The sequence below is a fragment of the Lactuca saligna genome, chromosome 5 (genome assembly GCF_052625555.1).
Source record: "Lactuca saligna cultivar CGN05327 chromosome 5, ASM5262555v1, whole genome shotgun sequence".
Taxonomy (NCBI): Eukaryota; Viridiplantae; Streptophyta; class Magnoliopsida; order Asterales; family Asteraceae; genus Lactuca; species Lactuca saligna.
The window spans coordinates 185,184,899-185,199,359 of NC_136421.1; the positions used below are offsets into that span (position 1 = coordinate 185,184,899).

At 34.0% G+C, this 14,461-nt stretch overlaps 1 pseudogene; it reads left to right on the plus strand.

Annotated features, from left to right (window-relative positions):
• The first annotated feature begins 7,730 nt into the window (after positions 1-7,730).
• LOC145046030 (pentatricopeptide repeat-containing protein At1g10270-like) lies at positions 7,731-9,492 on the plus strand (annotated as a pseudogene).
• Positions 9,493-14,461: the final 4,969 nt, after the last annotated feature.

Consider the following 14,461-nt stretch of genomic DNA (forward strand, 5'->3'; position numbering starts at 1 on the left):
ACTATTGATAATGAATGTAAGTTCTGTTTATGCTTATGTTTATGTATTGACGATGACATCCCAAATGTTTTAAAATGAATAAAAATACTTTTCTTCAGAAATGCCTTGATAACGTATTTATCATGTTTTACTGGGAATAAAATTCCGCAACATTTTTATTAAAAGAGTTACTATGATTTTTATAAAGCATAAACAAAATCGGTCTTTTCTGGCCGTGAGGATGTCACAGAAAGCGTGGCTTTTGTGTATAGATATGTATGAGACTGACTATCCCACACCTTGCTGCTAGCTACAGTCGGAACGGTAGGTCTACGGGTGACAAATTTCATAAAGGATATCGGCGTCTAATTCACGTCGTATCAAGTTTAAGTATGGTCATAAAAGTCGCCAATAGTTATGACACTTTTATGTAATAATACACTTCTCGCGAACAATTGCTTTAATCACATAAATATGGATTATATTTACACCTCACCATTTCAGAATCATTAAAGCAACAATACACACAAGAGAAAATAAGGGATTTTCCCAGTTAAACTTCAGTACTTTACATACTAGTAATAACCAGGGTTTTCAAACAGAACGTACCTTACATACTGGTAATAGCGAGGGTTTTCAAAACGAATCATATTTTACATACAATAGTAAACAACCTTTTACACAAATTCAATGACTAGTTTTCATTACAAAAACATGCTTATGAACTCACCAGCTTTATGCTGATACGTTTTCAAAATCGCTTGTACTCTCAGGACACATAGTAGACAGGTACCCTTGCCAACTTTTGGAGAAGACGAAGTATTTTGGAGTCGTCTTTATCTTTTTGCTACTTTTGATGTACATGAACCTTATATTAAACAGATGTAAATATTCATATTATAATGTAATGGTTGTGTTTACTTTGATTACTATGATGCAATTATTGTGATACTACATATGACGTCCTCCACCCCAAACGTTTCCGCCCTTTTGTTTTTACGGTTTGGGGGTGTGACAGTAGAGAAAACTTTTCTGGACTTCCAATGTTGCCATTTCCCGTAGAAGGTTGGGATATTGATTTACCAGATAAATTTGCTCGACCAGTGTGCCAAATCATTGCTGATTCAACAACAATAAGCAAATACGTCAAATCAATAAGGGACACGTTGTGATCCATCATATAGTACTCTCTAATGAACTTACTATATGAATCGGGAAGTGAGTGAAGAACCAAGTCAACACCCAACTTCTCCGAGACATCTATGCCCAACATTCCCAATCTATCAATATGCAACTTCATATCCAAGACATGAGCACATACCGACTTTCCATCTTCGTGTCTTTTTGTCAATAGGGCTTGAGTGACCTTGAACTTTTCAAGTCTTCGAACACGTGGGTCAGGGAAAATTATTGGAGCAGGTGGAGGAAGTGAAGAATGATTTCCATTTCCACAATCCAATCGTGGAACATCATCTTCAATCGGAAATCTTTTTCCAACGGATTCAGGAAGACCATAGTTGTTAGACTTTAACATCTACAAAATGGGAGAAAATTCAAGTTAGTTGATTGAGTCTTTAATAAAACACCCAAATGAGATATTAAGGCTAGGACCCAACACACAATATTCTACAATTTGAAGGTAGGTAAATGATGATTTACCAATTTCCACCATGAAAAACGAAAAGGACATTATTTTAAGTTTTAAATGAATTGAAACTCCTAGATCTTATGAGATTGATTGAACTTTTCAATGGCATGTTTAAATATCGATTATGCCCTTCATTTGTGACTGGGATGCCGAGGATCACAAATAAGTTGTGGATAACCGTGCAAATTAGCTTGGTACTCTCGATGTTACAAATCACCTAATCAATGTTCCGGTTAACCACACATGCTCCATTAATCTATGATAAACATTAAGCTACCGATTGCAATCCTTTATTGGTTCCATATTAGTGTGCTGGTTAACCACACATGCTCCACTAACGACCAATAAATGTGCAATGTGTAATTTCATGGATTAGCACAAATTCCACATTTTTCTTAAAGTAACTAATATTTGGGAATTTATAAAAGTGTTTAGTTACTTCGTATTTCATTATACTTATAATGGAAGGTTGTGTACTATCCTACCCGTTCGGCTAACAACCCTCCACTAGTCAAGAGTGCGGTGGGTAAGAGTGAATACCCATTCAATCGTCATTTTATAGACAATTTCCTTAAATACCCCTTAGAGACCAACTCCGTGAATGAGGCCTACTAACGGTAAGACTAACTTTTTACTCATACATATATAATATTAGACTTTTAATTTTATATATAGTATAAGGGTGTATTTTACACTTTTAAAATACTAGGTGTTCTAATTTAATAAATTATAGCTTTTAATTTAATTAAATATAAACCATATCATTATGGATTTATTAACTCTCTTTTAATTATACATTTAATTAACAAAATAAAACCATAAAGGTGTAATTTGAACTTTTCAAAACTTAGGGTTTTAGACTTTAATATTTCAAAATTAAACTTTTTAAACAAATTTAAAATTCCAAAACTTGAAGACAAATTTTGAAAGTTTTCAAAACATTAGAGATTTAGAATTTAAATATTTCAAAATTAACCTTTTAATCAAAAATTTAAATTTCAAAACTTGTGGACAAGTTTTGAAACTTTTCAAAACTATCAAAATCAAATTAGAAATAATACAATAATCGAATAATTGGTGATTATCTAAATATGACCTAATTCAATTTCTTGCAAGATAATTTATCAAATAATTCAAATAAATCAAGTTTATCACATTAGGCAATGATTATCTAATTAATTTGACAATTATCTACTATTTTGGTAAGCATAATCACATAATATCAATAAAAATAAGATTTTATCAATAAAAATAAGATTTTATCAATAAAAATCAGATTTTATCATCAAAAAACGTTTATGGTAATTATCCCACAGCCAAATCAGTAAAAATCCTAAAATATCCTCTGTCTGACCCCTGGACTCACTGAGCCAGGATGACTCGCCGAGTTCATCCACTAACTCGCCGAGTCAGTCAGGCAGAGGACAAAAAAAAATCAATTTTCAGGCCAAGAATAATCATACAAGCATCAAATACATCAAACAAACATCCTAAGCTCTGATAACACTGATGAGTTTTGAGAAAAAACATCAATCCTAGGGTTTACATGCAAACCCTAAAGCTTTGGATCAAGATTGTCTAATGAACATGCAATAATCATCCAAAGTTCATAAACCTTAGATCTAGCATGTGATAATCGATATTAACATAAGAATAGGGTTTAGATCTTACCTTGAGTGTTATGTAGCAATAACAATCTCAATTCCTCTTGATCTTGACTTCTGAAAGCTTAGTGCCTCAAATGTTGCACCTCTAATTGAGTCACAAACACCATGAGCAGCAAGATGAACAAGGAGAGAGGGAGGAGGCACCAAAAACATCCAAGATACTCCAAGGAATGCTTAGCCACGTTTTTGGGAGCCCTAGGGTTCCTTTTTATACTTGTGTGGGCTGTTAAGGTTTTGGGTGAAATCCTAATTCTCTACTTAGGCCTTAAGCAACCCATAGAGTCCCTTTAGAAAGCCCTTGGATGAAATCCATATGGGCTTCCCATAGATTTCATCCTATTCCCTTTTCATTAGGAATCCATAGCCCACAATGCAATTATCTTATAATTATAATATTAGTCCCCAAAGTTTAATTAATCTCTTTTAGCCACAAAATTAATTCTTAATTAATTCTTGACTAATATTAATTAAACAATATGATTTCTCCTTTAATATATTATTCAAATAATATATTAATAAATCATAATTAATCATCTTCTGCTTAATTCATCCTACCAGTTGCTATGGTGAAGGCAACCCAAAAGGACCATGCTCGTAATCGGGTCAAGTACATACCAAAATAGTTATGAGCTTAGACACATAATCCAACAGTTCCTTATATGTTCCATGAAATTAGTAACTCAATTTTTTTTATTATGATTTTTCGATGGTGCTATTTCAAGAGTCTTAAGTGGCATTGCCGAAGAAGATGTTGAAAAACTTGATGATGTAATTGAAATCAAGAAATTTGATACCATAGCTAAACTGGTAACATTTAGAATATTCCGCTATCATGTTAGCTTTTCCTTCTTTATTAGTTAATATTATGAAAATAACCATCCGACCCATATTATTACCATTTTATTCAAGTTTTGTAGATATGATTTGTCTTTATTTTCTTATTATTTTATTTTTCTGCAGATGAGTCATATCATGGGGCTAACAATGAGTTACGAGAGTTGGCGGCAATATGTAACAACCCGGATTCCCATGTATTATTCACTCTTATATTTTTGGTATTTTGTGAGGAGACTCGGCGAGTTGGAGCTCAAACTCACCGAGTAGGATCACGATTTGGACGAGGGTTCGCGTCTGGACTCGGCGAGTCCACGCTGTTTAATGAAACCCTAATTCTCCGGGTTTAGAGCCTATTTAAGGGCACTTATAGCCTCCCATTGCGGCTACCAGTCCCTTGAGAGAACCCTAAGAGAGCTAATTCGTTTTGGGAAGAGAGGAAGTCACTTTTGAGCCTTTGTATTCTTTGTTTAGCAAGAGGAAGGTGGCAAGAGCAAGGAGGAGGTGAGATTCCAGCATATCCAAAGTCCAGAGGCTTCATTTTGAGGTAATGGTTCGAATATCCTTCAATTATAGGGTTGATCTTTAGAGTTAGGGTTTTATAACCCCTTTGGAGAGTGATTATGTGAAGCAAATGGTCCCTCTTCGAGTTTGTGCCTTGGATTTGGACTCAAAGAGGTCCAGAGACCTTAACCATTGGAGCTTTTTGGGTTATTATGGAGTCATTGGACCTAGGTGGTTATTTTTGGGACCAAATCACCTTTTGATGCCTTGTGGGGGTTATACAAGCATCAAGTTCCGAACTTTACGTGACATTCATGCTTGGGAAGGACAAATCTATGGTTTGGGAAAGCAGATCTCACCTCAGAAGGTCAATAAAAGTGTGTGCATGGCATGAACTCGCCGAGTTGTTCTTGGGACTGCGAGTAGGGTTGGGGTTTCACGTAAAGTGTTCAGCGAGTGGACTCGCCGGGTTGGGGGATAACCCAGTGAGTTAGGGAGAGTCAATATGGGGTTGAGTCAAGCCGGAACTCGCCGACTGGTTCTTGAGACTCGGCGAGTTGAGTCGTGGTTGCCCTGCGATTCATGCCAGGTGGAACTCGTCGAGTTAGGGGAGTGCTCGACGTGCCAAGAAAAGATCCGAGGGAGTCAGTGAACACGTTAGACTCGCCGAGTTGCTTTGGTGCACTTGCCGAGTCCGGTCAAAGTTGACCGTTGACCAGAGTTGACTAGTGTTGACTTGATAGGGTTAGTCAACCTTAGTTGTAAAAGTGTTAATTAGAGTTATATTTGTATTATAGGAAGATTATAGTTCGGGGGATCGAGCACGAGTGATTCCAGGGATTTACGAGTTATCGAGATACACGAGGTGAGTCTTCTCACTATACTTTACCTTGAGTAGGTAACTAGAGTTATGAGATACAGTGCTTGTATGCTATATATGTGTTATGTGTTGCGCTGCATTATTCTATGTGATTTATGCTGTGCATGTTTACAAAGTTAGAACCTGAGGGTTCACAGAGTTTGGGTGCACGGACCCACAGAGTTATAGCCTCGAGTGGATAATATGTGTTATATGTGGTATTTTGGGGAACTCACTAAGCTTTGTGCTTACAGTGTTTGATGTTATTTGTTTCAGGTACTAGTGACGACCGTGGGAAGGCGCCGGCTTGATCAGTACACACACTCAGGATTTTATGTTATGAGATCTTGGGATTCTTGTATGACATGAATTGTATTTCAAACATGGGTGTTTTTACGAATATTAAATGAATTATGTTTTTTATAAAATGCGAAAAATTGTTTTGAAATTTACGGTGTTACACAATAGAAGTTGGTGTTAATTGTTGTTCTTATATAAATATATTTTTACAGTTGAATTATTATCTAAAATTGGTGTTGGATACTTTCTTCATGCTGATTGGTTTATTTTTTTGTTTTGTGATGTGGAAAGTGTTGGAATTGCAATTACTAACAAATGGATTTGACTGATGTAAATTTTTTTCTTGCTTTGACCCATGTAATTTTCTAATAAAAAGCTCTATCGGATACATCTACAAAGTAACTATGATGAACTCTTTGGTGTGTCCAATCACGCAAAGCGGAGATTCTTCCATAGTTTGTTATAATTATGAATAACTACAACCATATTAAGAAGAGAAAATTAATGAAATAACCAAAAGTTAGGGGTTGTTTTCAACAAATAACCATGGGATTTTGAGATTTGGAAAATGGAAAATGACACGAGATCCGCAGAGGAGGTTCTGCGGATCCCTTTAATCCTCTAAGGAACGACGCACGGTACTGCGGAAATGACGTGACACCACTAAAAGACAATTTTTTTTTTTTTTGGGTTCTAATGGTTCCGCAGAGGTGTCTCTGCAGATCTCGTGAACACCTCTGCGGATCGCTTAATGTCTATGAGGAATGGGTAAATACTTAAAAATCCCAAAAAAATTCTCTTAAAATTTTGTTCATACCCATTCGTAAGAGATGTTAAACAATCCGCAGAGGTGTTCACAAGATCCGCAGAGATATCTCTGTGGAACCTTAAAAACCCAAAAAAAATTATCTTTTAGTAATGCCACCTCATTTCCGCAAGGTGTGCTAAGTTCTTCAAAGACATTATGTGATCCGCAGAGCCCCCTCTGCAGATCTGATGATCATTTTACAAAACTCAAAATTTCATGGTTATTTGCTGAAAACACCCCCAAACTTTTCGTTATTTAATGAATTTTCTTTACTTAAGAATTGTTCTAAGCTTAGAACTAGAAAAAGTGTGAGTCCTAAAGCATACTAAATGTACCGTATATTATTCATATTTGTAGACTACCATGACCCATTTATATTGTTTTAAAATATGCTTTTATGAACTAAAATTTGTATATGATTGAAACAAATGAAGGGGTATAATTAAATATCTTCGTTAAGGGCATAAAAAACTAATGAACCGGCCTTGCAAAGGAAGATTAGTCTGTATACAAAAACTTAACCCTTATTAGGGAAGTTTTTTTAAAAAAAATTAAGAAAATTAAAACTCGATAGTGTAAATATATTATTTATCATGATTTTTACTTGCAATATGTATAATACAAATGCATTTTCACTTTTTAAAAAATTATAACAAACTGCCAAAAAACATATGTGCAATAACCGGTTAAGAATGACAATAATAAAAAAACAAATTAAAAATTGTACAAAATTCATTATATTTTGTATGTTTAAAAAAAAAAAAAAATCTTTTAAGACATTGTTTGAACGAGTAGAAATACAAAAATTACCTAAATCTTTAGTTTTAATGAGCCAAAAATAGGGTAAAACTTATATGACATTAGCCCATAGTTTCTCGATAGAAAACGAATTTAAATATTTAGCTTCATTCATAGAGGGTTTAGGGGTGTTTGTGTAAGCTTATGAAAAATTGTTGGACCTAATCTGGAAAAAGGAAACCATATAGATCAATTTTGTAATTTTGTCTTTTTCTTTTTAAACATTGTTCCCCAGTATGAGTACGTAGAATGATAGAATCTGTTATAGAAGATAAGACAAATATTAGAGGGTTTAACTAGGGTTCTTCCAAATTTCCCATCCACACTCCAACCATGACGGTGGCTCGATTAATCCTTCGCTCCCTCCGCCGTCCCGTATCTCTCCGCACCACCACTACCACCATCATAACCGCCGCCATAAACCCTCAATCTCTACCACTCCAGTCTCAAACAACAAACCTTAACTCCTTAATCCCTCTTAGAACCTTCGCCCTTTCTTCGGCCGCAGAACACCTCGACCCTAATATACCTGATTCTTTAACAGATCTCGCTCATGGACCTCGACTCAGTCTCCACAACCGCGTCCAATCGCTAATCCGAGCCGGTGATCTCGACAACGCCTCTGCTCTTGCTCGACACTCACTTCTTTTCAGCATACGTCCCACCGTTTTCACCTGCAACGAAATCATCGCCTCAATGTATCGTACGAAGCGGTATTTAGACGCCATAGCTCTTTTCAACTACTTTTTCAAACAATCGAACATAGTTCCTAATGTTGTCTCCTACAATTTCTTGATTGTATCCCACTGCGAAAATTGAGAAGTTGATAAAGCCATACAAGTCTACCAACACATTAAGGATAATGCTCCTTTTACTCCCTCTCCAGTTACTTATCGTTATTTAACCAAGGGTCTGATTGATGCTGGGCGTATCGATGAAGCAGTGAGCTTACTATGGACAATGATTTGGAATGGCAAAGGCGCTGACTCTCATGTCTTCAACAACATATCATATCTGGATATCTCAATTTGGATAATCTGGAAAAAGCGAATGAATTCTTTGATGAACTTAAATTCAGTTGCAGGGTTTATGATGGTATCATCAATGCAACCTTCATGGAGTGGTTCTTCAGTAAAGGTAAACCAAAAGAAGCCATGGAGTCTTACCAGTCTTTGTTAGATAAAGAATTCAAAATGGTTCCTGCTACATATGTAATAAGCTATTAGAGGTTCTTCTCAAGTGGGACAAGAAACCAGAGGCCGAAGCTTTGTTCAATAGCATGTTAGATACACACAACCCACATGTTTTCTCAGCAGTGAATTCCGATACTTTCAATATCATGGTGAATGAATGTTTCAAAATCGGGAAAGGGTCAGAAGCTTATAGTGTTTTCAAAAAGGTTGGTAAATCACCAAAGTCAAAGAAGCCTTTAATTGACATGGATAGAGAGACGTACTTTGATAATGACGTTATGGATAGTGTTTTCAAGAAGATTTTTAACGCACCAATGACTAAGTCTTTTTCAATGGATACAGCGGGTTATAGTAATATCATAATGAGGTATTGTGAGAATGACATGATAGATGATTCAGAAAAAATGTACGTGGAAATGCTTATGAAGTATTTATCACCTGATGTCAACATTTACAAGACTTTGATTGATGCTTATTTTAACGCTGGAAGAATTGATAAAGCTATTGAGAAGTATACGACGATGGTGGATGATGGTTTGAGAGTGATTCCTACTAATGCCAACAAATGGTTCTCTAATATGATTGAGAATGGAAAGGTTTTGGAGTGTGAGCGAATTTTGACTAAAATGGGTAAAAGAGACCCGAAACCGGATGCTACTACTTATGATATTGTGATCAGAGCATGTTGTGGAGCTTTATATTATGAGAGGGGTTTGTTTTTGTTGCAACAAATGGTTAATTATGATGTTGGGATTGTCCCTGTTCTTGGGGAGTATGCTTTAGAGGTGTTTGGTAAGATGGGGCGTGACAATGAGATTTATTTGCTTCTAAATGGAAAATGCTCTGGTTATAAAGAAAATATGTCGGCTTTTAATGCACAAGAACATGGAGGTGAAACCTGAATAGTTATAGATAGTAGAATGAACATTGAACGTCAAATTGTGAATGGGTATGAATAGAGGCATCGGTTTTTTTTTTTCTTTTGTTAGGACATAAAATTGAAGATTATAACGTTATTATTATGGAAAAAATTTATTGGTTGATGACACAAAACATGCTTTTACTATTTTCAAAGGATAGTGCGGATTTTTTTTTTTTTTTTTTTTTTTTTTTTTAAATGACAACTAAAAAGAATAGAGGGAAATTATCCTTAAGTAGAACCATGAAACAGTAATCAAAGTCTAGGTGGCAATTTCAACCTGGTTATCAAAAGTTAATGATCAACTTTGGTTGTATTTTGCTTGCAACAGATCTATGATATGAACCTACAACTTGGGTTATATAGTCTTCAGTAGAAAATACCAGCAATTTTCCGGATGAAAACTCAGTCCATTTCCTTCGAAATCATTAAACACTATGATTCACTTCCTTTTTGCAGCAAAAATATGTACTCTCCAGAGAGAAGGAATACAACATCATATTCCTTGTCCAAATAACGGACGCTAAGTAGATAACACCTAGAGGGAACATTTAAAAAAATCAATATCAACTTTGTAACATTAAATAATTTTATGGAAAGTTTGTATGAATGACAATGAATTTTGTCAATATAGATTGAATTTTCGGATTCACATTAGAAAGAAAACAATTTTCATGCCGGTATTATTTATAGGATTGATTATGATTTATTTTAAGATTGATTTTGCATTTGAGATTTAAGAAAAAAATATGTGAGTATGTGACATTTATTTGTTCAGATAATTACATGTAGACAACAATAAAATCTAAAAATATGAGAAAATATCATTTGTCCAAATCAAAGAAAGAATGACACGTGATAAAAATATTTTCATTTATTAGGGAGTATATATAGTATTTATCACTTTGTTTTTAGTAGTTGTTTTACTTTAACAACGAGCTCCAGATACTTTTATGGGCTTATTAGTTTAAGGGGGTGTTTGGATAAATTGGTTTTTAGCTTATTAGTTTATTGTGGTGGGAATAAACAGTCTTTTTAAAAAGTATTTGGATTATCTTATTGCGGTGGGAATAAACAATAAACAATAAATATTTTCAAGTGTTTGGCAAACAAAACAATTTATATGAGTAAAATGACCAAAAATGGTTTCTTCTTATATGTTAACATATTTTTCTTATTAAAACAAAACATTTTTGTTTTTTAAATAATAATAATAATTTTCTTATTTATAATAACTAAAAAAACATTTACCACATTATTTTTACACCTATTTTTAAATTGATCGAATACACCTATCGAAATATTCAAGTAACATTAGACCATAGTGTTCTTATCTATAAGAATTAAAAAAATATTTATCATGCAAAACCATATGAGGCCACAAATTTCATTCCAAATCCATATTATCCAACATATTATCCAAAATATCCAAAATATTATCCAAAATAGTTTCATGCTACTACATTAAACCATTAAATGAAAATACCAAAGAGTTTCAAAACAAATCATACGCCGTTACGTGCACGAGTGTTTGACCTTGAGAATATATGTCCCGTAATCATATTGCGTATTGCACTTATATACATATCATCACTTCTACGTTGTCTACTTGATACTTCGTCATGTGACTCAATACCATCATCTGGTCCTTCATCATTGCGCGGAATATAAGATTCTTCTTGCGCTATTTGAAATGTTGCATCACCACTACCGCTCATTCTAATGTAATTGTGAATTGCCATTGAAGCTAGCACAATTTTAACTTGGGTCTCGAAGTTGAAATTTACATGCATATCTCTTAGTAACACCCATCGAGCCTTTCAGACTCCAAAAGTTCGTTTAATTACATTGCGAAGTGACAAATGATAATAGTTAAAATTTTCTTTGAAGCCTTTTGGTTCCCGCGAGGCACGAGTTTGTCCACGTCAAAAATCAGGAATACGATAATGGATGTTTGAACCTTTGTAGGGAGTAAGATAACCTTTTGTATTAGGATATTCGGCGCCTACAAGGTAAAACTTACCTATAGAGGTACAAATAAAGCATATGATTGTTATTCAATTATACCGTTTGAAAATATAAAACTTCTATTAATAAGTAATGATACTAACCATCGGCTGGAAGTGGAAACTTAACTTCACGTCTCCTTTGTGCTTCATTGAAAATTCTCGTGTCATGTGCATTTGATTTGGTCACGTTGCGGAGCAGAGGCCTTCATATGTGTTCCATCGATGACACCAATACAATCCTACAAATTCAAAAAACATAATAAGTTACTAATTATTTTTACAATTACACAAATTCACCAAATAACATAACTTTGCAACAAATAAGTACCTTGAAGTATGGATAATATCGAGGTTATTTAAAATATGTTATGGTATAGTTTCGTTGTAGTTAGCATTTGGTTTAATGATGTCCTTACTTAGGTTAACCACAACATCCAATACTTTATGAAAATGTCTATGGATTGTTTTCCCAGAATGATTAAAGAATTCTTGAACTAACCGATTTCGTTCAGTTTTTCCTTCATTTTTCCCTTCAAATTTTCGTTTGTTGTCACGCTTGGGAGTTAACTTCTTTCCCCTCCTTTTCATACTAGAGCTATCTTATGCGAGAAAAGGATCAACATCTTCGAATAAGCGGACTTCGTCAGTATCCATTTTTCCATCCGTAATATCCACAAATTGTACATCATCTGGAGTGCTACCGTCGCCAAATTCGCAAGGTACCTTAGCCTTGTCTCCAACAACTATGGTATCCCGAAATAAAGCCTCGTAATATGTCTGATATACATCCAAATTCTTATCCTTACACATAGCATACTCTTTATTTTCCCATATGTACAAAATGAGAATGTCATGAAAAACACAATACAAATAATATATTGTTGGATAAAATTTTTAATTGTTACCTTTATTTTCTCATCCCACCGTTCCTTTGATGATGAGATTATATTTCTCATGGGATCAGTTGAAATTCCTATTTCTAGTCTTGTTAAACGGTCATAATATTTGAACTCTTTCCGCATAATGACCCATTTGTTTTTCATTTGATTTTTGTCCAATTCTTTACCCGTTTCTTCCAAAAGCCTCTTACATATATTTTGGCACGCAGGCTGTTTGAAATAAGCACCCGGTGTATTCCTGTTTTTTTAGCTCGGTCATACATTCCTCAAGAAATATCTTGAATGTATGAGGATCCCAATAAAACCTATTTGTAACTTTCACTTTGGGTGTATCAATATCCACATCATGAACATTGACAGTGTCCATTACCTATATTACAACATGATAAGGAATGAAGAAAATTCTTAAATTTCAACCTAATGTTGAATCAAAACAGGTAGAGGAATTTATGAATACAAACAAGAATCAGTACCATCAATAGGAGCAAATAACCATAAGAATAATGAAGAAAAAATAGAAGCATCACATGGAAGTTTATGATCAAGCATTACAGGGGAAGTTTACCATCACAGTGGCAGTTTTTTAGCAGGTAGGAGCAAAAAAAAAAAAAAGAGAAAGAAACAATATCACAGGTAGAAGCATTAATAGCAGCAATTAACAAGAACAATCAAGAATGAAGAAAAAAAGAACAATCAATGGCTTCATCGTCAATTTATGCATGACCAAACAAAAAAATAAAGAAACATAAACAGGTTGTGTTACCAGACGAGAAAAAAAGGAAGAAGCAGTAAAGCAGCAAACCTACTTGATTGTCGATGGTCGATGGCTTGAAGATCATCGATGGCTAGTTTGAAGATCGTTGATGGCTAGTGGAGAAGAAGGAATAGCGATTGGCAGCAGATGTGAAGCAATTGATCGAAAAAAGGGTTTGTGGGTTTATGTATCATTTTTTTGAAGGGTAATTAGGTAATTTCCGAAATCATTAAAAATAAGCAATAAGCAATAAGCATTCCCCCATTGCTTATTAAAATCAGCTTATTTAGCTTATTCCTACCACAATAGGTTGGTTTTCTAAACTTCCTATCCAAACACTTCAACTCAACTTATTGTTGTGAGAATAAGTAATAAGCAATAAGCAACCACTTTTTTCCCTATCCAAACACCCCCTAAGTTCCATTCAAAAATCTCAAAAGTGATTTAGAGAGATGCTAAAATGAGGTTAGTATCTTTTCACAGGAAAATTTGTCTTTGTATTTTTGAACCATTACAATTTTTTCATAAGGAATGATTTTTTTTGAACCATTACAGCTTTTTCATAAAGAAATGAAAACTTTGATGAGTTTATTAGTTCAAATTCAAATTCCATTAAAAAATTTCAAAAATGATTTGTAAAGAATTCTAAAAGGTTGTATTTTCGAACCATTAAAAGAAATGAAAACTTTGGTGAGTTTATTAGTTCAAATTCAAATTCCATTCAAAAATTTCAAAAATTATTTGAAAGAAATTCTAAAAGGCAGTTAGTGTTTAGAGTATTTTGGTGGTAAAATTGTATTTTACAAATCTTTTTGAACCATTGCAACTTTTTGTGAAGAGTTGTAACCATTGGAATTTAAGTGCTATAAATATATCGTTTGGCTTGATTTTATGATCATTCACTTTTTTAAGTTTTCCATTTCACCACAAAAAATTCATTATTTCGTGTTCATGAGTGAGAATTGTAGGATTATTGTTGGCATTCTTGGGTGATGAAAACTTCGATGAGTTATTAGGTTAGAATCCCTTCAAAAATTTCAAAACTTTTTGGAGGGGATTCTAAAAAAAATGGCTAGTGTCTACGGTATTTTGGTAGGATAAAACATTTTTACAAGTATTTTCGAACCATTGCAACTTTTCATGAACAGTTGTAACTACTGGAATTTGACTTTTATAAATATGTTGTTTGACTTGATTATCTGATCATTCATTTTCAAATTTTCCATTTCATCACAAAAAAATGCATCGTTTTATGTTTATTAGAGAGGATTGTGGAATCATTGCCTATTA